Source organism: Podarcis melisellensis (assembly GCF_964234715.1).
Source record: "Podarcis melisellensis genome assembly, chromosome: Z".
NCBI classification, from domain to species: Eukaryota; Metazoa; Chordata; class Lepidosauria; order Squamata; family Lacertidae; genus Podarcis; species Podarcis melisellensis.
This window is the reverse complement of record NC_138547.1, coordinates 7,920,690-7,945,461: the sequence shown is the minus strand read 5'-3', so window position 1 is coordinate 7,945,461 and position 24,772 is coordinate 7,920,690.

Genomic DNA, 24,772 nt, shown 5'->3' with positions numbered 1-24,772 from the left:
CTAGCCGAGCCTCTACACTGCCTCCTCAGCACGAAGGTACCATGGTCCTGGGATCATCAGGAAACTGCGGCCTTCAATGCAGTCAAAGCCCTTCTCTCATCAGGCAGTGTGCTGGTACAGTACAGTGAAGCCAGGCCGCTGGTCCTTGCCTGCAACGCCTCACCCTTTGGCATTGGTGTCGTCCTTGGTCACCGGTTTCCAGATGGTAGGGAAGCACCGCTTGCCCACTTCTCCCAGATGCTGTCTCTGGCCGAACGGAATTACAGCCAGCTCGACAAGGACGCACTGGCACTTTTGGCTGGAGTAAAGAGGTTCCACGAATATCTCTATGGGAGAACCTTCAATCTCATCACTGACCACAAACCACTCTTGGGCCTCCTTGCTGGTGATCAACCAACTCCACCAGTCCTCTCATCACACATGCTGCGATGGACTGTCTTTCTGGCAGCTTACAGCTACCAGCTCGTCCATTGTCCTGGAAAATTGATGGGCCATGCCGATGCTCTTAGTCATTGCCCTCTTCCAGCGCTTGTGGAAGACAGGGCTCCTGCTTCATTGCGCCTCCTAATTGAGGACATCCCAGCAGCACCAGTATCGGCCACCGATGTAGCCTCCACATCTGCCCAGGACTGCACCATCAGATGTGTAGTCAACTGGGTGTGGAGGGGGTGGCCGGAAGGGTCTTTCGTACTAGAGTTCCAGCTGTTTGCAACAAGACAATGTAAGTTTTCAGCTCATCGCAGCTGCCTACTGTGGGGAGACTGAGTCGTGGTTCCCCAAGGACTCTGCCATAGCATCCTTGAGGCTCTGCACATCGACCACCTGGGGATCGTCAAAATGAAGGCATTGGCTCGGTGTTACACGGGTTGCCTCCTGTCAAGCATGCCAAGAGTCGAGACCTTCACCGCAGGCAGCTTAGGGCAACACCTGGGAGATGCCCAAGGCACCGTGGTCGAGGGTGCACATTGATCTTGCAGGCCCCTTTCATGGCCATACCTTTATGGTAGTGGTGGATGCCTATTCCAAATGGCTGGAGGTGCCCCTGATGATCTCCACCACTACTGAAGCCGTCATCCAGGTGCTGCAGGGCCTGTTTGCAACTCATGGTATCCTGATGTCCTCGTCTTGGACAACAGACCTCAGTTCACATCAGGCACCTTTGAAAGGTACCTCTTGGGGCTGGGCATCCGCCATTCCCTAACGGCACCATTTCACACGGGCAGGCAGAAAGAGGCCAGGAACTGGCACGGCCGGGTCACTGAATACTTGCTTGTGCAGCACATCACCTGTTTGTACCAGGTGGCACTTGAGAATGGACACTTGTGGCGCTGGCATATAAACCAGCTAAGGCGCAGGGTTGGGGATTTGGACAGTACTGATGTGCCCCCAACTGTGGCCCCAGCTCCGGAGCGGTCGCTAATGGAAGGCAAGGCTCCACCTACATCTTCCTCACAAACTGAGGGCATGGAGCTGAGCCAAGCCATTCTGATGGATCTGCCTGGCTCTCCAGAGACTCTGACCATCGGCGTGCCTGACTGTACGCTGAGTCCGCTCGCGGTGGTTCCTTCAACAGCAGCGGAGGCAGGGAACTCGGGCTCAACACCACATTTGGTCGCACTACAGTCGCAGCCAGAATCGGGCAGCCACCCGGACTCTGGTACTGGCCCTCGGCAATCCAGCAGGGTTTCCAAGACTATGTTCACTGGACAAACTGCACATGTAAAGCTGTATGGTGAATAGGGTCAATTAATATGTTTATGTGCCTTACTGAAACCAAAAAGGGTATTGCTGTACAGTGGTACCTCAGGTTACATACGCTTCAGGTTACAGACTCCGCTAACCCAGAAATATTGCTTCAGGTTAAGAACTTTGCTTCAGGATGAGAACAGAAATTGTGCTCCGGTGGCGCGGCTGCAGCAGGAGGCTCCATTAGCTAAAGTGGTGCTTCAGGTTAAGAACAGTTTCAGGTTAAGTACGGACCTCCAGAATGAATTAAGTACTTAACCCGAGGTACCACTGTATATAATGGAACCACTATGATTGCCTTATCTTGGTGGGGAGGGGTGTTATGTATTGAAGTTCTCACCCTGGCCACCAGGGGGTATTGTGTATATAGTTTTCACTCAGGTCCACGTCAGTTACTTTAGGCAGGAAACCCTGGGGTGTTGTTGTTACAATGTTGACAGCCAGCTGCCTATAAAAGCAGGACGGCTGAGCTGTTCAGTTCAGTTCCAGCTTACTATAAAGAACCACTTGGAGAAATCTCTGTGTCGTCTGCTTTGTCAACCCACTATTTAATAGTTGGGGTGTTCATTTTTGCTCCTAACAAACTCTTCTGGAGTATTATAACAGGATTTATCTGTGCTGTGTTGCGATTCCTTCTTTATTTAAAGCCAAACTCTGTGTCTAAAAAAGCTTTTTATCTCGTCTCTCCCTTGCTGCCCACCTTCGCTAGTGGGGAGTTGTTAAAGATTTTAAGTTTTCTTCCGCCATTTTTGAGAGTAAAACGTCTTGTTTTTAACAGTCTCTCTCTTATTGGAGAGTTCAGCACTGCCTCGCCAGGTTTTGAGGCATTTGTATCGGAGAAGGAATTAACCCTTTTGTGCGGAGGTCCTCCCTGCGTCTTGGATATATACTTTGTTTTCTCACTTCAGGAGACCCCTTATTGCGCTGCCATGGGTTCTGCCCTCAGGATCCCGCCCTGAGATCAGGTGACTTATGCCTCTCTCCAATGCCGGGTCAGCCTCAAGATATCAGGAGCGCAGATCCCCACCCAACTGTAGGCACGCTGCTCCAGAAGTTTTTTTTGCTGCTGCATCACACTGTTGACTCATGTTAAGCCTGTAGTCCACCAAGACCCCTAGATCTTTTTCACATGTCCTGCTAGTAAGCCAGGTGTCTCCCATCCTATATTTGTGCATCTGCTTCCTCCTGCCTGAGTGCAGAACCTGACATTTGTCCCTATTGAAATTCATTTTGTTAGCTTATGTCCAGTTCTCCAATCTCTTAAGGCTATTTTGAATTCTGATTCTGTCTTCCTCAGCATTAGCTACTCCTCCCAGTTTGGTGCCATCTGCAAATCTGATGAGCATCTCCTCAATTCCTGTATACAAGTCATTTATAAAGATGTTGAACAACAACTGGCCCAGGACAGAGCCCTGTGGCACCCCACTTGTCACTTTTTTCCAGGATGAAGGCTGCAGAATGCAGACTGCACTAGGTTCTTTAACTGGCAGATAGATTTAGGGTACTAGCAAATCAGGGACATAAAAAGAAATAATGAGATTTTTATTTTAAAAAGGATTTGATTTTGATTGCGAAGCTTTTGTAACCTGCTTTCCTTTTAGTGATAGGTGGGCTATAAGTGCAGATAAATTAAATTAGAATAACAAATGAAAGGAGCACAAAATCCCAAGTTGAAAGAATTAGGAGGGTGTCTGAATTCTGTGCCAGATATTGCGTTCCCTAACCACATGGAATATGTATGGCTCTGACTCTTACTTGCAACCTGGTGGGGTCCATTACCTACCTATATACCAAGGATGGCGAACTCCAGAACCAGGGGCCAAATGTGGCCCTACAAACCTCTCTGTCTGGCCCCTGGGCCGATCTCCTTCTCTGTCTGGCCCCTAGGCCACTCTCCCTACTGGCTTTGCTTCACCCCCTCAAGGAATGTACATTTTACCTGTACAGAGCAGTCAGTTTCCAAGCACACACCTCTCTATCATCTGTCCAGGCAGTCATATAGTTGGAGAGGTGTGTGTTTGGAAACTGCCTACTCTGTACAGGTATAATGTACTTTTATTCCTCCATCCAGTTTTGCCTCTAGCCCTGATCAGCACTGACATGCGGCCCCAGAGGATGGTCCAGAAAGGAATGTGGGAAAAGATCCCCCAGCCCTGCTTTTAATACCATCAAAAGTCCCTCTTTCGAAAGGATCCCCTAAAGAGCGCAGCAAGGCTTGTGCTTGCTTGCATTCAAGCTGTCCTGCAAAACGTTTGAGAAATTAAAGCAGGAGAAGAGTAAATCCCTCTCTTGCTGGAGTAGTTCACATTATGCAAGCCAAGGGATCCATTTATTGGAATTTTCTGTACAAATATCTCATCACCATAAAAATAAAAAGGATTTGACATTTGATTTATTTTTTTAAAAAACAGCAAAGTAGTCATAATGGAGGAAATCAGAACTTACTTAGTTTTCTTTTAACTCCACTATTAACTCTTCCAGCATTTTTCTATTTTGCTTTTATTATTTGTTTGTTTGTTTATGCTGCCAGTTCTACCAATCAAAGTGGTTAAGCTGGCACATGTGAGGTAAGGCGATCTCGTAGGTGATATTACTTTGTTGCTGTTGTTTAGCCAAAGTATTAGAGCCTCAGCTTCAGAATCTGTCCTTCCAGTGAGCACTCAGGGTTGATTTCCTTCAGTATGGAGAGGTTTGATCTTCTTGCAGTCCATGGGACTCTCAAGAGTCTCCTCCAGCACCATAATTCAAAAGCATCCATTCTCCAGCGATCAGCCTTCTTTATGGTCCAGCTCCCACTTCCATACATCACTACTGGGAAAACCATAGCTTTTACTATACGGACCTTTGTTGGCAAGGTATCACCAGCTAAACCAGGGGAACGCCCTACTAAAATGCAAAGAAATCAGGTCCTTTCACGTGTTGTAATAAATCTGTATCTTCACATAAAAACAAGCACATTTTATTTTATTTTGAATTACATATGCAGGCAACATAGTATTTTCAGTACTTTTCAGATCTTCTTAATCCATCCCTGAATGCAGGGGCAGAGGAAGGGGGGGTGCAGCGGGGGCAGGTTGCCCTGGGTGTCACCCCTGGGCGTGCTCCTCCAGGGGCCCAGGCGGCTTCCTCTGCCGCTGCCTGAATGCCAACCACCAGAGAGATGATATGGAGAGTGAGACTCACAGAAATATCTCAAGAGTAAGGTAGGGGAAACAAAATCCTTGAACTCCACCCAGGACCATTTTACAATTACAGAAGCTTTTCAGTTCAGGCAGCAAGCAAACTCTAGGTAGGGTGCAATAAGAATTGCATGCAGTGCATCATATACAACCTGGTGGGAGAACATGCTCATTACATCCAACTCTCACTTTTTTCTCATTAGATTCCCCCTATAAGTGCAACATTTAATGGAGCCATCTTGAGAGCTGCATTGATTTTCTTCAGAGCAATTTCCATCCACAATGCAAAGGAAGAGTGTGTCTGTGTGCACATAGGTATGAAAGAGACCTTATTACCGGGCTCTGATTAGGTAATTTGGTTTAGGAAGGATACCAGCATCTCTCAGGCAGGGAATATATTACTTTCAATTTTTCTCTAATGAGAGGAAACTTGCTTATGTTCTTGCACTGGCAGCAAGTTTTCCCTGAACTTTTCTGTTTTCTGTTCTGGGGGTGGGGTGGGGGTGGAGAGAGTACCAGCGACCCCCCCCTTGCCACCTACTGTATTTTTTGCTCTATAAGACTCACTTTTTCCCTCCTAAAAAGTAAGGAGAAATGTGTGTGCGTCTCATGGGGTGAATGCAGGCTGCACAGCTATCCCAGAAGCCAGAACAGCCAGAGGGATTGCTGTTTTCACTGCACAGCGATCCCTCTTGCTGGTCTGGCTTCTGAGATTCAGAATATTTTTTTTCTTGTTTTCCTCCTCCAAAAACTAGGTGCGTCTTGTGGTCTGGTGCATCTTATAGAGCGAAAAATACGGTATTTCTTTTTAAAGCCTGGTTTACACATCTGTAACGTAAAGAGGTGGTGGAATCGTCAGGTGGCACAACAGGCTGTCCCATTTTGAACTGTAGATGAAGGATACAACTTAGAAGGGTCACCATTAGGCAAGACCATAGCTAGGGGGTGGTGAGCTGGGCACTTGCCAGGGGCACAGGCGGCCGGGGGGGGGGGGATGATGACACAAAATCTGCTAAAAATATGTCCATAAATATGTCTATAAATAAAAATATCGATTATTGCCTCATAAGATATTAAATAGAGGGTGAATTAAATGGGTGGAGGGGGCGAGGTTGGAGAAGAGGGGGAAAGAAGAGCTAATTTGTCCTTGGCTAGGGGCGCAATCTGGACGGTTCTGCCAAGGGCGCAAGATCACCTAGCTATGGCTCTGACATTAGGGGTGGGGGAGAAAGTTATAATTCAGTTATCATTTAAAGGTGACCCTGACCTGATCCGCACTTTCCTAAATAATACAGCTAGCATTCAAAATTCATACTTTGCATTGGAAAAAGATTGAAGGGAAGTGACCCAATGTCTATATCCGATGAGTCGTCAACTATTTGGGGAATCTGGGCACATTCAGCCCCCTCCCCAGTTGATTAGCATTGCCATTCAAATGATGTGTGTCCCCCACAGCTCAGTTTGCTGTGTTCATTGGAACCAACTTCACACATTTAGCTATTAATGGGGATTTAGTCTGCATGTGCTCAGAGGCATTGTTCTTTACTAGGTAAAGGTAAAGGGACCCCTGACCGTTAGGTGTAGTCGCGAACGACTGTGGAATTGCAGCGCTCATCTCGCTTTACTGGCCGAGGGAGCCGATGTTTGTCCGCAGACAGTTTTTCCAGGTCATGTGGCCAGCACGACTAAGCCACTTCTGGCGAACCAGAGCAGCGCACGGAAACGCTGCTTACCTTCCTGCCGGAGCAGTACCTATTTATCTACTTGCACTTTGATGTGCTTTTGAACTGCTAGGTAGGCAGGAGCAGGGACCGAGCAATGGGAGCTCACCCCATTGCGGGGATCTGAACCACCGACCTTCTGATTGGCAAGCCCTAGGCTCAGTGGTTTAGACCACAACACCACCCGCGTACCTTGTTCTTTATTAGTTCTGCCTGGCTGACAAACTAAGGACGTTTTTGGTGCACTTGACAGTGTCCCAAAACTTAAGCACAACCTGCTCTATCTTGGGTTCCTGTCGTACTTCTGCTTCCCACTGGAAACAGAATTTTGGATTGGAGGGACATTAGATCTGATCCACCAGGGCTATTTTAAGCTTCTTGATACAGGATCTTCTGTCTCATCACATGTGTCTACATGAAACAGCCACTAGATGGAGACAGCTCATTGCACTTATGAAATGTACATCTGCTCACCTCAAGATTTGATTAACTTGTCACACTGCTGCTCCATAAGCCAGCAAACAGCAGGGGAAAGGAGTAAAAGTTGTTTGCAATGCCTGTAGGCAGTGTCTGTTTCAAAGAGCACAATGCCGTTTTTCCCTCTGTAGAGCAAAGAATCCCATTCAAGAATCCCTGATGAGCTTTATAAAAAAGACCAAGGCACACTTGCTTATAAGTAAGCTCCACTCAACTGAACAGAACTTGCTTTTCCATTGTAAGTGAGGATATGATAGAAGTGCATTAAATTATGCATGCTGTAGAGAAGGCGGGTAGAGATAATTTTATCCCCCTCTCTCATAATCTACCTTAGGGCCATCCAACGAAGCTGAATGTTGGGAAATTCAAGACAGACAAAATAAAGGACTCATTCACATAGTGCACAGCTAAGCTATGGAATGAATTTTCTCCCACAAATGGCAGTGATGGTCACCAACTTGGATGGTTTTAAAAGTTTGAACAAAATGGCTATTAGTGATTATTAATCACTATGGCTATGTTCTACCTTCATTGTGGGAGACAGGACTCAGCTACATAAGTAAAGAAAAGCATTTTAAATGCATTATAGCACTGCAACACCAGGTGGTGATGTGGAGTTCTGTCTTTCGCCAATATGATTTCCCATCGCGTGCCCAGGCGGAGACCCCTGCTAGCCAAAGAGACAGCCCAAAAGCAATGAATCACACATGACAACGTGGGATTTGGGATTTAAAATGGCCACAACTTTATTAACACTATCAGGTGTAGGAAGCTTTCCCAGCCCCACCTGCAGATGCCAGGCATTGCACCTGGAATCCAGTGTGTTCATTGCATGTCTAGCATATAAAAAGTGTGCGTGGTACATCATAATGTGACCATTTGCCTTAAGAAAGAAAAAGATTTTCTACTGTAGGAATGGCAGCATCTGTTTTTCCCAACAGCACCCAGAGGCATAGAAGAAACCTCTATCAACTTCTGTTCTCCATGGCTTGGGGAAACACTTTGAGGAAATCTGCCTGCCAGAGTACCTCTGATGTTCCAAGATGAAGGCCTCTCATTCCCTCCACAGAAGAAAAAGCATCAGAGGAGAACCCAACACCAGTCTCACTCCTTCTGAAGTCCCTTGAAAGCTGAGATCACAAGATTCAGTCGCAAAACATTGCCAGCACATAACTGGAGGCAAACAAAACCATTTATTTGACTAATGAATCCCCTGGGTGGCTGGGTTCTTTATTTTATTTTATTTCTTTAAGCAACCAAACTCTTATCATTCGTCATCCTAATTTACTAAGCAGAAATGTCAGCTACAAAGATGAATGAAATGCAGAGCAATCCTGTTAAGGTTCTACAGATAGTTGTGTGTTGTGATGATAAAGGGGTCCCAGAAGGGCAAACATGGAGACTGGTTCTGGCAAGTTGGAAGGGTGCCAGAGAAGGACCAGACCAGATAAAATAGCTCCTTGGCCTGGTTTCAGATATTGTCAGGAGGTGCTGGAACTCTATGCAGATTCACTGTGTGATGAATCTTCTCAGTGAAGTTCCTTCATTCCTTGGACCTATTGCATCCACCCAGCTGACCACTGGACCCTCCTGGGCAGAAAATAGTATAACAGAGCTAGGGAGGATTTTTTAGCCCAGAGGACACTTCCTCATGGGCAACTTTCTGGGAATTCCATCAAGAAAAGTAGGCAGAGCAATAATCGTGACTTTGTATGATAGGTTGTGTACCAGACACGCAGATTTCTATGCACCCGCACACCCATCTCTCTGTCATCCATCCATCAATCCAAGCAAGGTGCTGCTATCATATTTCCCTTATAGAAATCCATGTTGTAGCCACATTTGGAATATTATGTACAATTCTTAGAATCATAGAATATAGAGTTGGAAGGGACTCCAAGGGTCATCTAGTTCAATTCCCTACAATGCAGGAATCTCAAGTAGATTATACATGACAGGTGGCCGCCCAACCGCTGCTTAAAAACCTCCAAGGAAGGAGAACCCACAACCTCTTGGAGTCTGTTCCCTCTGTCAGACAAGTCCTACTGTCTGAAAGTTCTTCTTGATGTTCAGTTGAAGTCTCCTTTCTTGACGCCATTGGTAGGGGCCTTAGCCTCTGGAGCAGGAGAAAACAAGCTTGCTCCATCCTCCATGTGACAGCCCTTGAGATATTGGAAGATGGCTATCATATCTCCTCTCAGAAGCCTGCCTCACCTCAAAAAGGATATTGTAGAGCTAGAAAGGGTTCAGAAAGAGGCAACCAAAGTGATCAATGGGGATGGAGCAACTCCCCTACGAGGAAAGGTTGAAGCATTTAGGACTTGAGAAAAGGTGAGTCAGAAGGGACATGTTAGAAGTTTATAACATTCTCTGAATAATGTTCTTGCCAGTGCTTTTTTTTCTAAAAAAAATGTTTAGGGGTGCTCTCATTTTCCTACTCATATTGAAATACTGCCCCTCAATGAGGCCAGACTTAGATTCACAAAATGTTTAGGGGTATGCAAACCCCTGAGTCCCCCCAGAAAAAAAGCACTGGTTCTTGCTATCATAGTTCAGGGACATGTTTCTAGCCTGACAAAAGCATTTGAGCAGGAGGTGGAGTGGTCTGGTAAGGCGGTGTTACCTGAGAAAGTCTCAAGGGCCTGGAGTGCACATTCAGTCTCCAAGTCTAAGATCCGTCACCCTTACAGGATTTCTGTTCCAGATGAGTCTTGCTTGAGCAACCAGGGCTTCCTGAGCTCCATCATATTGTTGTAATTCCTGTTCATTCTCAGGGCCTAATGTCTGATGTTCTTCAGCCCTTTGTCCCTTGGTTCAGCTCCAGGGCAGCTGGTCATCCATCAGTGATGGCTGGTGTATTTAGATTGGTGGGACATAAGGTAGGGAGACCAACAGAAGGTGGAGACCAACAGAAGATGGTGATAGTTCAGAAAGCAGGCTCCAGAGCTCTGCAGATCACAGGATTTTAACTGAGTTTTAATTGGATTTAACAGAAGGTAGAGCCAAAGCCAGTGAATGACTGTAAATAAGAAGATATGGATTGGCTGAAGGCAGCCTGAGGGTAGTGGGGCCATGTCCTATTCACCCTAACAGCCAACACTGTTATTATTATTTCTTATATTTCTAGATTGCCTTTCATCCAAGGATCAAAGGGCTGTTTATAATATAAAAATGCATAACGTAATAACAAACAACAACAACACACACACCCATTGACCATTGTAGGAAACCCGACAGGCTTTTGGTGTGGTCCAGCAGAACTAATCTTTCATCCTGAAATTGTCAGTGAGTCAACCCTGCCATCTCCACCTCTGCTACCAGGAACATGGAGTCAACTGTGCTGGCGCAAACTGACTTTGACATTCAGCCTACTAGGAGGGGCATTCGCTTGCCTGCTTCCCCAGTCCTGGGCCTCAACATCCTCACCATGCAAATGATGGTGTCCATCCCACTCTTCATAATGAGAGCTCACAAAGGTATGTCATGGGACAACATCTTGGCTTCTGCTTAGCTATGTACACTAGAGCAGTGCTGTGCTTCCTGACTTTGTAACTTTCCTGACTTTGTAACAAGTTATGTTTGGGCCACTTGGTGGATTTTGGAGTAAAGCTTTCCATCGTAACAATGGATTTGAGAGTCTCAGTACCGCATCTGTGAGTGGGAGTCAGGACAGGCTGTCTCCTACCAATACGTCCATGGATGCCCTCCTCTTCTTTCCTGCATTCCTCTCCTCTTGCTCATCCGCCTCTCTAGTCCCCCATGTAAGTAAGCATTTAATACATTCCCGAGCAACACTACCCCCTCTCCAGATGCACAACACATCTTCATTAACTCCCCATGACATTCCAAATTGCTGGCGATAAAGGCAAACTAAATCTGGAAAGACAACTAGAAATACTTTCCCACCCCCACACCTCCTCCTTCTCCGTGCCCCTGCACAGTGCACTTCCCGCCCCCCTGGGGCTAACATGCAATTACAAAAGATGAATGGAGTGAGCATTCCGCTCTCAAAATGCTTGCAGGAGATGTGGAGCTGGCATGTCTCCCACCAGATGGCGCTGGAGCTCACCAGATGAAACACCACTGCAGATTTTTCAGAACCAAGGGAACACTCTTTTGATCAAAGTTCTGAAGTTGATCAAAGGTCTGAAAGAGATATGGACTCAGAAGGAGATTCATGATTGGATCTTTCAAAACTTAAATTGTTTTATTTTGATTGTTGCTAGTGTGCTGGTGGATGGAGTGTCTTAACCCTTACGTCTGTGGTATTTCTCCCAACCTGATGTTCGCTCTCTCTGGAATTTGTAACACACCACTTATTCTTCTTATATATCAAAGTCAAGGGCTCTGGATAGCCAAGGGATGGAGAGCCTCAGAAAGGTGTCCCTCTAGGGAGGGGCATTGAGTGGAAAGAGCCAGGGGGTCAGCCCCCCCCCCTCAAGAATTCTGATGAAAGGGCCACTGCCCTAAAGTTCCTTGGCGGCCATGCATGCATGCTGGGTGGTGTTCTCATGTCACATGCATAAGCTGTGGGGTGTCTGTATGACACATCAGCATGACCTGTAGCATGTGTGAGTGATGTCAGCACACCACAGAGAGTGTGTGCATGGTGTGCTGATGTTGCACAGCCCCGGGCCCCCTCAACTGCGGGTACAAGGTGACGTGTGTGCCTCCAAGTCTTTCTATCTGGCCCTTGGGACACTTCCTCAGCTACACCTTCTGTCCACAGGCTACATACCCTGCTGCCTTTGCTTTGCACTCTGTGTGTTTTTTTCTCTAGCTGGAATGTGTGCTTGATTCTGATAATGACTTGTGTTTGTCTGGAGCAACTGTTACTTGAAAGCAAGCATTGAATGGGGTTGGGCTGGAAGACTCTCTGAGACCCAGCTCTACAATTCTATTATCTTTATTCTGGCTAATAGCAGCAGCAACTACAAGGCCCGGATGTCAAGAGTCCAAGATACATGAGCTTGGCAAGAGAATCATAACTGTGAATAGAAACTAGAAAGATGTCTCAACAGTTGATGTGGCCCTCCCACCAAACTTTTAAAGATGAGACCAGGCAAGTTCCCCATTAAACTCTTTTGTTCTATGAGTCTGCTGCTCAAGCACACGAGTGATTCTATCTACAAAGTTGGTGCCTAGTTCTTGATGGCAAGACTGTCTCCTGTCCCTCTTCCAGCGTTGATGCCACCTCCTCCTGTTCAACTCCTCCCTCAGGCTGGTCAAAGTCCTCCTTGGTGAGCCTCTGAGCTCCTCAGAGAGGTGCACATCTGTTTTCCTTTCTGACATCCAGAGTCACAAGGAGAGCTCTCTCATTCATACTTGGGTGCCAGCTTTCCAGACACCAATCTGTTCCTTCTCCTGCTGCCTCCTGATTTATGTGCACTACCAAACCATGCTAGATCCTGATGACCTCTGAGCCTCTCATCTGCCACCCATCCACTACTCCCTTGGTCCATGGGTTGTCTACCCTTTTCCTCTCTTGAAAAGTGCACAGAGCTGAAGGGGCAACCTGAAAGAGTGACACTCTTCCCTACTTCCTTTTTCAACTATGTTTTGAAAGCTCAGCTGAATTCTACTAGATTTGACTTTTACCCAATTCCTTGGAATAAGCAAAGCGTGTAAATGGGTGATTTCTCTCTAGGCCTGGATGCAGGACCATCTTTAGCAGATGTGGTGCTGGGGTACAAATATCTGCCCAGCACCCCCAAATTACCACAGATAGTGTTGGGGTGGCCATAGCTGTGCACTGCCAGCCATCGGGGGGGACAACTCTCCCCCATGCCGCTGCAGGAGAGCGATCCGTGCAGAGGCTTGGGAGTGAAGCTGCGCCCCTCCCAAGCCTCCCTGGAGGAGAGCGATCCCCACAGAGGCTTGGGAAGGAAGCTGTGCGCCCACCAGTGCCAGTTCCACAAATCAGTGTGGTCGAGTGGGCATATATTGGGTAATATCCTTTTGTGATGTAGTGGCACACCCATTTGGATCAGGGCTGAATCCAGCTGAATGATCCTTTATTTTCAGGTGAGGCTCCTGGTGTTTGGGGAGAGGTTTTACTGCCAACTTCCTGAACACCCGCATCTCACTAAAGGGTACCCAAGCCTCGGTGAAGCCTCTCCTTGTCCCCCCACTGCTGCCACCAAGGAGACCTGAGAGCTCCCCCTTGCAGTACCCTTAGGGTTTGTTCCTTGTTTTTGTTTTCAGTCAAACCATCTCAAAAGACCTTTGAGGAAGCTGGAAACTGTGAGCAGGTTTCATGTATGGGAAGTTCCATGAATCATGGAAATCTGAATGAAGTCATTTTCAGCTTGAACCTGGTTTCTGTGAAGGCAGCCTCAGGTTTCTTCATTGCAAATGAAGGCAATTTTAGAAAAAGAAGAGTGGGCTGGGGGGAGACCAGGTTTGTATGGAATCGGGGGGGGGGGGTGACACCCCCACCCATTATAGATCATTGGAGTTTGCTCTTGTTTCCAAAGCTTGGAATTTCTTTCCCATTTCTTACAGAACTCAAGGCTTCGCCTCTCGGCTCCCATGTCCCCCCACTGCAAACAGGCTTTTCAAAACATTTTGCGTGCCACCGTCAGAAAGGATAGGGAAAGATTTCATTGTGAAGCTCACCACACCGAAAACAGTGATGTGAATGGCTTAGAGGCTGAATGTGCCACAGAGCTGGCCTTGGAAATTTTAATCTTTGGTTACAGACTTTTTAGTTTGGAGAAAAGACAACATGACAGATGCATGACATGGAGAAGTGAATGGAGAAAGGTTTTTCTCTCTCTCTCATAATAACACTTTGTTGTTATTGTTTAGTCGTTTAGTCGTGTCCAACTCTTTGTGACCCCTGGACCAGAGCACGCCAGGCACTCCTGTCTTCCACTGCCTCCCACAGTTTGGTCAGACTCATGTTTGTAGCTTCAAGAACACTGTCCCACCATCTCGTCCTCTGTCGTCCCCTTCTACTTGTGCACCTCAATCCTTCCCAACATCAGGGTCTTTTCCAGGGAGGCTTCTCTTCTCATGAGGTGGCCAAAGTATTGGAGCCTCAGCTTCAGGATCTGCCCTTCCAGTGAGCACTCAGGGCTGATTTCCTTCAGAATGGATAGGTTTGATCTTCTTGCAGTCCATGGGGCTTGACAGTCATCTTCTGAAGTTGCTATAGCTTAGGAGGCGGGGAAGCTCAGGTTGGGGACCAAATGTGGCCCTCCAAACCTCTCTGTCTGGCCCTCAGGGCTCTCCTGAGCCTGTGCTCCTTCCCAGAGCACACCTGTGACCAGCAGGGAAGTACAGGTAAGATTGTGCACCCTTGAAGGGGGAGGGGCACTGAGGGAGCCCACTGCACCCTGGGTCAAGCCTGACCTAGGGGTGGAGCTGCCGCAGCTGGCACACTACAACCGAGGAGAGTGGGTGGTGGCATTGCTGCAGCTCTCCTCTCTCCACCCCAGTCTTCACCCAGGGGTGGAGCTGTGGCTGACAGTATTGGGCTGATTCAGGATCCAATGAGGTAGCCTGTTGTGGAGCACCTGATCACGTCCCCTCAAAAACATGTGCCTGAGGGCATGCCCCCTCCCTTTATGCTACAGCCTGTCAGTGGCCTTGCCCTACCCACTCCTAGAGGGCTTTTGCCTGGCTGGGTTGTGCCATTGATGTAATAATGCCTCTTACTTTCCTAAGTATGTTTGTATAAACCACTTTATTTTGCATGCCTTGAATGTAGGGATGGATGGGAAGATTTGCCCATTTCAGTTCCTCATTTTTTTCAATCATCGGTTCCTCACATTACTTTGTGGTTTTAAAACAAACAAACGGAGTTGCTCATGTGAAAACTTATCCGCATTTAGGAGTGAATGTCTGCTAATGCATAATGTTTGTATACAATTTTGCCAAATGTGCTCATCTTTGCAATCACCCCCCCCCAATGTAATGCAGTTGGGCTTATTAGATTAATAAATATTTGCATCTTTATGTTGTTGTTGTTTGTTGTTTATTGAATTTATATACCGCCCTATACCCAGAGGTCTCAGGGCAGTTCACAGAATAAAACCACAAAATACCTACTAAAAATAAAACCAATAGCTCAATAGCCCCCCCCCCCCATAGGATATACCGTAAATTGGATTAACCAAAGGCCTGGTTTAAAAGAAATGTTTTTGCCTGGCGCCTAAAGGTGGCCTATGGAGAGCATTCCACAGACAGGGAACCACTGCAGAGAAGGCCCCATTCTCACCCACTGAACCTTTTGAGGAGGAGGCTTTGACATTAACATATGAGAGTGTTGGAAGTGAAATAGTTAAACAGGTTACCCAATCAGAACCCAGGGGGTGGAGTCAGAGGGACTATAAAACCAGCTCTGGGAGGGGCAAAGAGAGGAGTTCGTTTGGAGTTGGGTGGTTGGTTGGAGTGGGAGTGAATTGGGAGAGAGTCTGTGGGCAGGTTGAGTTAGTGTCACGAAATAAGCTGAGTCAGGAACAGTTAGGAACTAGGAAGACAAGTAAATATCTGAGAGATGGTTTAGTGAGCGAGAGCAGGTAGCGGAAGTTATAGGTCTGGATAGGCACCCCATGACTGTAATTGACTGATACCGTTTATGAAACCACACGCTTGTTAAACTGCAATAAATAAACAGAAGTTTATGTTCCAATTTAACCCTGACTGGACTCAGTATTTTACCAGGTAGGGCCTGGGTGGTGGCAGCAAGATATAAGGTGGAGGCACAGGGATCATTAGACGGTGAAACGTCTGCGGAACCTGTGTGATCACCACAGAGGCTCAAGAAGCAGGGCCTCAGAAGATGATCTCAGGGTCATCTCAGTTGGTTATCACCATTTCCTGTGGGAGCCATTTCCACGGTTTAACTATGCAACGGTTGGAAATATGCACACCATATGTATTTCCACACACATTACGTGGCCAGAGACCTGCACAGCAAAATTTGGAAGTGTGTGAATTTCAGAGGGTGGCCGTGTTCCAGTTCTCAAGCTCTTTTTGGAGAGTATGAGTAAGGTAAAATCAACTTTTAAATGTGGAGCGGTACCTATTTACTTACTTGCACTTCATGCTTTCAGACTGCTAGGTTGGCAGGAGCAGGGACCAAGCAATGGGAGCTCACTCCGTCACGGGGATTCAAACTGCCAACCTTTTGATCAGCAAGTCCTAGGCTCTGTGGTTTAACCCACAGTGCCACCCACGTCCCTTCTCCACTGTATGGTAGGCATCTTCAAATATTTAAAGGGCAGGATCCAAACCAATGGATTTAAACTACAAGAAAGGAGATTATAACTAAACATTAGGGAATGGATAACCTTGGATGGTGGTTGGTCCTCCTTGGTTGGAGGATTTTAAGCAGAGGTTGGATGGCCATCTGCCAGGAATTCTTTAGCTGTGATTCTTTTATTGCAGGAGGTTGGGCTACATGACCTTTAGTGATGCCTTCCAACTGCATGATTAGTGGATGCCTTAAAAGGAACTAGGGTTTTCAAAAAGTGAAAATCCAACAGCCCCAAAGGAACCGAAGGTGGAATGGAAACCATACTTAATATCAACCAGTTGAGCCAAAGTAATGCTGGGATGTTGACACTAGGGGGCAGAATAGGTTAACAAGTAAACTCAGGTGGTACCTGCTTACTCCATAAGAGGATCGGCACAGAAGCATCATCCTTCATACTGACCTGTCTCCCATGTTCCACTTGCTATGAATTTATGGAGCAGTGATTGTGTGAGTTTCCTTCATTATTCCCAATGGCATTTTCACTTCTTAAGTGTGTTTCCATAATTATGGTAATTATTTTTTTTCAAAAAAAGAATAATAATCAAACTCTCCATGAGTAATGGGAATGCCAAAAGAAACCTGACAAACCATAATTTTATTTTGCTGGGCGATAAATCAAAATGCAGGCTTGATTTCACAGTTGACTGGGATATTTGTTTCACTTGATCGCACCTGCGTCCCAGACGTTTCTTTTGCCAAGCATTCTCCCCAAAGGCCCAGCATGGTGCTGCAGAACCTAAATCTTCACCTTCGAAGGGGCCAAGCTCTAAGGTGATGCTAAAATGCTCTTTGTCTCATAGAAGGTGGAGGGCACAAGAGTCCTTCACTGACCCATGTTGGCGGCTATGGTAGGATGTTCCTATTTTCATTAGAGAAATATTGAAGGGTTTATAGAGTTATGTAACCCCTGAGCCAAGGAGATAAGTAGCTTTACAACTTTTTGAAGACATTTAGAAGACATCTGAAGGTAGCCCTGTATAGGGAAGATTTTTTTTTTTTTGCTTTACTATGTTTTTATATATTTTGGAAGCTGTCCAGAGTGGTTGGGGCAACCCAATCAGATGGGAGGGATGTTGTGGTTGTGGTTGTTATTTAGGACATCCCTATTGGGAGGGTATGAAATTAGCAACAGCCACTACCCTCCACTTACCCTTTCTTCAGGACAGGTAGAAAAACTGACCTGGTTGTGGAGATGTAGTTCATGTGTAAATGAAGATAAATTAAAGGGGTGGGTTAAGGAATCATTATATTTTTATTGTTACAATACCCCAGTGCTGATTGCTGCTGCCATTCATTCACAACTGTATTCTTGCAATAAGCTTTTAATTGGCAATATGTAGACACATAAATTGAAGTCATTGAGATTTCCGCTTTTTGCTTAAGAGAGTCATTAAGAGAAGCACTTCAGCACGTTTGGATTGCAAGAAATCTGGGGCCTTTCCAGTCGTCAGAGCAGATGGTAAAGGCTCACCAGGGGCACATTTGTCAGAATGGAAATTCCTCTTTAGACTTCCCAAAGGAATAAGCTTTAGACACACATTTCATAAACTATTTTGGTGCATCTGGCAAGGAAACATCACTTTTGATGTCACTTTTTCCTGAAGGGGACATATTGCAGAGATGAGTTGCCCCTCACATCTGTTCCAATAAGAAGCTACAATTGGCTGGATAAAGGCAACCACACACAACTCAAAATGCTGGTGTGACTGCTAAGCCAGGTTTGAAAACAAACTTCAGCAGATCTTAAAAGCCCAATTCTAATGAGATTTCAAAGCTCTGAAATTATTTCCTGGCTCAGATAGTAATTTGATCTAGAGAAGAATTATTGGGGATGGGTTGTAGCTCAGTGGTACATACAAAAGATGTTGGGTGCATCTTCTACATCTCCAAGTAGAGCTGGGAGAGACCTCTGTTTGAAACAACGGAGAGCTACTCTCGGTCACTGGAGACAATACTGATCTAGATGAATTGATAGTCTGACTTGGTATAAGGCAGCATCCAATGTTCCTACCATCACCACCCACTCTGTGTATCAGCTCTCCACTCCCCTAAATACCTCCCTGCTTGGTGTTTTACCTGGAATGGCAGCAACAATTAAACTAACACTCTGGAGAATTTCATGTCCCATCAATTGCTGAATCCATGCATATCAGCCAGCCAGGATGCCAGGTCGGGATGGCAGGATACTAGGTGAGGGTTAAGGAAAACCCTTCCTCCTCCCTCCCTGCACTACTGATCCTACTGTTGCTACATAGCCAGGAAAAATTTCACTTTTGTGAAAGATAGTTTACTGGTTGCTGGTTTCAGACAGTGGACATTCCCAACCCTACCTGAAGTTGCTGGAGATTGAACATCAGACCTGTGTGCAGATCTCTCTGTGGCTTTTGATATCACTGACCATGGTGTGCTCCTAGAACAGCTCTGTGGGATAGGCAGCAGGGGTATTGCATTACAGTGGCCCTGTTCCTATCTACAGGGTCAAGTTCAGAGCGTGGTTTTTGGCCCTCTGACAGCTATGGTATGGAGTGCCACAAAGCACTATTTTATCCCCATTGCTGTTTTTTCATCTACATGAAGTTGGCAGTCATTAGGATATTTGGGTGCCAAAAAGAGCATAGGAAAAGGCCTAATATTGATCATTGGTTCATCTAGCTCTGTACTGATTTGCACTCAGCTCTGTTTTTCCATAGCATCCCTGCACCAGTGCTTTAACGAACCAGTGAGCTGGAGAAAGGGAAGCAAACCAAGCTTGAATTCTGGCAAGAGAGAGATGAGTGGACTTTGAAAAATCAACCAGTTGCCTGGTTTGAAGCAGGAAGCACTCTCACTGAAGGAGTAGATATGCCATCTGGGATGGCTCCTGGATCCAGCTTTGTCACTGAAGGCTCAGGTAGCCTTAGTGGCCAGGAGTGCCTTTTTACTGCTATGACTGTTGTGACTGTTCCTGGGCTGGAACCGCTTGATCACATTAGTTCAGGCATTGGTAACTTCAAGACTGGACTACTATAATGCACTGCATGTGGAGCTTCCATTGAGGTTGACTTAGAAAGTCTGGGTACCTCAGAATGTTGCCACACAATTGCTGGCAGGAGTGAGATCCTGTTGGCATATTAAATCTGTGCTCCAGTATCTGTACCGGCTGCTCATTTGTTACTAGGCCAAGTTCAAGGCTTTATATAAAGCCCTTCATGGTTTGGGACCAGCTTATTTGATGGATTACTTTGTCTGATACATGCCTGTTTAACCACTTTGATCTGTAGAACTTGTACTTGTACAAGTGCAGCTCCTATCCTTTGGAAGCCACCCCACTCACTGAGCAGGCCTACCCAGGCATGTACCATGTTTTTCCATGTATAAGATGCCCCCGTGTATAAGACACCCCCTACTTTTGGGGACCCCAAATTAAGGAAATGAGGGGGGGGGAGAGATGGCTCAGAGTTGTTGAGCTTTATGGGGAGAGGATTGCCAAGGGTGTTGAGATTTTTTGGGAGGGGAATGCCCCGAAAATTGATGCTGCCAATCGTGCACATGGCATAAGAAAACACCTTCTTTTAGAGTAAAATAACCTCGTCTTATACACAGAAAAGTACTGTAATTTAGTTATCTATATTTCTGTTTCAAAGATTTACTGAATATTGGTGATTATTTTATGCATACAGTCATACCTCGGGTTAAATATGCTTCAGGTTGAGCATTTTCAGGTTATACTTCGTGGTGACCCGGAAGTAATGGAATGCGTTACTTCTGGGTTTTGCCACTCGTGCATGCGCAAATGCTCACAATGACATCACGTGCATGTGCAGAAGCGGCGAATTGCGAATCGCGACCCGCGCACACGCAGACACAGGTTGCATTCTACTCAGGATGTGAACGGGGCTCCAGAATGGATCCCGTTTGCATCCCGAGGTACCACTGTATTTATTTCTGCTAACAGTTTTGTGGATTTTAGCTGCATTTTGTTGATAATTTTATTACATACACAACTTAGAGGAGGATTGGGGAAATGTTTTCAGCCCAGGAGCTGCATGCCTTTCTTGGCAAACTTTCAGTGGTCATATGCCTTGTGGTGGGTGGGACAAAATAGGTGGGGGGGGGGGGAAATGTATTCAAATTGTACCATTGTATAGTAGGCTGGGACTGAGAGAAACCTCCATCTGAAATTCTGGCGAACAGTTGCCAGTCAGTGTTGGCAGTACTGAGCTAGATGAAATAATTGGTCTGACCCAGTGCAGGGCAGCTTCCTAAGTTCCTAACCTTTATTAAATAACATTGATTGCAATGTTTCTAGTTTGTGCTCCTCGATCTAAGAAGGAAACCTAAAGAAAAGTTTCATGAACTCATTTGAACCTTGGAGTGGAGATGCTGGGGAGAAATGTCAGGGTGTTTCCAAGTCAGGTTGATGGTTCTAGCCTGCTCTTATTTTTGTCTAAATTTATGTACCCAGCCAAGAGTATTATATTGTTTGGAAAGAGAAACAGAGAGAAAGAGAAAGAGAGAGAGAGAATATGTATACAGAGGCTTACATTGGGGGTGAAATGGAGGGAATGGTGTTCTTCTTCAAAAAACAATTAATTTCATATATTTTGGACAATGACAAAGAGGGAAAGAAAAGGCCTTCCAGGACAATATTTGCTATTGGAGCTCAGATAGAAATTCTACAAAATGCTGGCTTTGCCCCATGCAGGCTTCCCACTCTACTGTTCTTAAAAGGATGAGAAATTGCTTATCTTAGCATTTGTAAGTTTATTTTTGGATGTGATTACAAGGCCTGTCATGTCAACTTTCTGAGAAGGTTGCATCCATTGTCCTTAGAAAGCTAAAGTGTGATTACTGTGGGGATTGCTTTTTTCTGTTACTCAATTGTTTAAAATCGGAGAAGTCACTAAGGTTGTTCTTCGACCCAGCTGTGTTGATGGATTAAAGATGGAGTGAGTCAAATATTTACCACGCCACACACACAAAAAACAAAAATCCCAGAAAAACAGTCAGTGCCCATAGTCTGTGGCAAGTGGCTGCAAGAGGCTTCCCTCAAGATAACATCCAAATAAAACCTTGGTTCTATGTCACGCCCTCAAGACTGTCCCCAAACCACACCACTCACTGGCCCCAACCTGCAGCTTCTTTGAGTCTCCCCCAGATGGATAAGATATAGAGGGCTGTATGAGTGTGTATGAGTGTGTGTAGAAACTAGACTGCTATAGGCAAAGGTAAAGGGACTCATGACCATTAGGTCCAGTCGTTGCTGACTCTGGGGTTGCGGTGCTCTTCTCGCTTTATTGGCTGAGGGAGCTTCCCGTCGGAGTGGTACCTATTTATCTACTTGTACTTTGTTGTGCTTTCGAACTGCTAGGTTGGCAGGAGCAGGGACCGAGCAACGGGAGCTCACCCCGTCGTGGGGAATCAAACCGCCGACCTTCTGATTGGCAAGCCCTAGGCTCTGTGGTTTAACCCACAGCACCACCTGCACTATACTGACTACTATACAGAGGTCAAATTTACATTAGTTTCTCCACCCCGCTTGACTTTGTGCCCACCACTGTTATATGCTCCCCTGCAAACAGGAGTGGCCCATCCTATTTCAATGCCTGAGGTGAAACGGGAAAGCATATCCCCCAAGTGTCCTGATTTTCCAGGGACAGTCCTGAAATTATAAAAGCTATCCTGGCTTCTGATTCAATCCCAGAATGTTCCTATTTCCCCTTCCAGTGCTGCCGCCACTGAGCTCAGAGAGGAGGATGAGCCAGGGCTTGTCCCAAGCAGTGGTGATGGTGGCTGCGAGGGAGCAACCCATGGCCTCCCCATGGCCACTGTTGACAGTCTCCTCCCTTGGGAAGTTCGTTGTGGTTGCTGGAGAGCAGGCAAGGAGGGGAGGCTACCAATGCAGAGGCCAGCTCTGTGTGACATGCCAGCTCAGAGGGCCAGGCAGAGGGCTGGGAGGGAAGAAAGGAGGAGCAGAGCACAGCGCAAACAATCTTGATTTCTTTTAAAAAAATAAAAATAAAAAAAGCTTTAGGTGTGCATGTCTAGTTTTGCCCCTTTCTATTTATTCATTGGGGTGTATTCCTCTTTATGTAAATCTACGAAATCTACTGTTACGGTAAAATCTGGGTGCGAGGCTGCTCTGCCACCCAGCTCGTCGGACTAAGTCCGCGGGTCCCTGCGGAGGAAAATGAGCTCAGCCGGAGACAGGAGCAAGCTGCAGAAGATCCAAGTTTATTGCGCAACAGGTTCAAGGCGAGATTGAACAGCGAGAAAGGGGTGACATAAACTTTTGAAACTTCCCTCCATGCCCCAGAATACAGTGCAAAACACATCCCAGTTACATCATGAATACATTAAGAAGAGGTTGGGTTACACAGATTTCATCATGAATACATTAAGAAGAGGTTGGGTTAGACAGGATTAACATATGGAAGAGGGAGAGGGGAATATGCAGAGCTGGAGATATGCGCAGATAAGCACATCTTGCTGAGAAGACAATGGTCCATGTACTGGCCTTGCCTGGAGGAAAGGCTTGGCAGAGTGATTTGACAGGATTAGGGTCTTGACACCTTGCTTGAGGGATTATGGAGGACAGGGGAGGTGTGATGGAGTCCTAGAGAAATCGAGCAAATTGGCACGTTGATTTTCTATGAATTTTATAGATTTTAGTCCCTTTTGACATTGACAATTGGAAATAAATGGATATATTGTAGCGAAGAAGAAGGTGAAGAAGACATGCCCCCCCTTTCGTAAAGAAGGGCGTGTGTCCTGTTAATGTACTGGTGGTGGCACTTGTCCTACTGGTAGGAAATGATCGAGGGGGGGCGGCAAAAATGGGGGTTTGGGGAAGGTCAGTTGGAGGGTATTGCAAGGTGCTGCACTGCTGCAGCCGCTGCCCCACCATTGTAGTCTTGCTTACTGAGACTGCATAACTGAGGCTTCTAGGTTCTCACAAGAGGTCTGTGAGATGTTGCCAGAACCCAGAAGCCTCAGCTGCTTCTCCTTGCTTCTCCGGTGCCAGCGGCAGAGGGCAAGCAGGACACCCCACCCACCCCCATACCATGGGAGAAGTGAGGAAAAGCAGCAGCAGCAGCCTTCAGGTGGACTGAAAGGGAAGGCAGCCCTCACACTGAAAAAGACTCCCTGATGTGGCTGTATATGTTGATTTTATTTGAATCTGAAAGGGAGTTATGATAAAGGGGATTTCTTTATCTGGACATACTGGAATTTGAACTTGGGATGTCCTACATTCAAGGCCCAAAATGGGACTACTGAGATACTCTGCTTGTCAGTAAATCCAATGATTACTGGGAAGTTTGCCCAATATCATTGGGCCTATTCTGGCTAGAAAGGCCATGTTCCTTGTCACAAATGTCCTGGCCATTCATAGCAAAAGAACATGTATCAGGGCCCTGCCAGATTTAAGATGTTACATGAGACTCTATGGGGAATAAATTGTGGGTAAGCCTGCACCTTAGGGGGAAAGACACTGTGTTCTTAAAATGTTCTTGGAGGGTTTGACACACAAAGTTGCCTCAGGTTAAGTGCCTCGTGTACTCTCTTTGGGGGGGGGGAGTTTTCACAAGAAAGAAAAGCTTTCACAGGGATATTTTTAGAGAGATACAGAATGGTGAGAGATTCTGGCATAGGAGCCAACTCCTAGAGGCCAAAGTGCCTTCGCGCCCCCCTCCCCAAATATTTGAGGGGTCTGTCCTTCCCCAGATGATGGGCATTGCCATTCAAATGGTGTGGGTGCACTGCATCATGTGATCGATTATGCAGGGTGGGGCTTACCTGCCCACCACCCAATATTTTACTCAAGTTGGTGTTGCAAAACAGCAGTGTCCGGGCTGAAGGAAAACTCCACGCAGCAAATGAGGAACAACAAAAGGTTTATTGCCTGGCTAGCCAGCAAGCTGACTCAGAGGAATCAGTTTCCAAAGTCTGAGCCCCCTAATAAAGGGAGAGGCTCCTTCATATATACATTTCTGTTATCTCTTAAGACACTACATATGCATAAACCGCAGCAAAATCCTTCCAATCCTCGGCTACATCGCTCTATTAGCATACCATTTATGGTCTTTCCTTAATTGCATATACATTAAGCAATCACACAAAGAACTCTCTCTAAGCAGCACCTGGCTGCACAGGATCCCTTTGCATTCCTTTCCCTATATGGGTTTACCTAAGGGAGTTTAGGATATGGAGCAAAGGCACATCACCCTTTCTTATGCAGACACTCTGGAATGTGTTTTTGCGAGGCAAAGATAACAGCTTGTGGTACAAGATTAGGATAGCCTGGCTTGAAGGTCTCTATATGCATCATTGGCACCCCTGGATTCTGGACAGACAAAAGGAAGTCTTGTCACATGGAAAATGGAGCAAGCTTTGTTTTCTGTTGC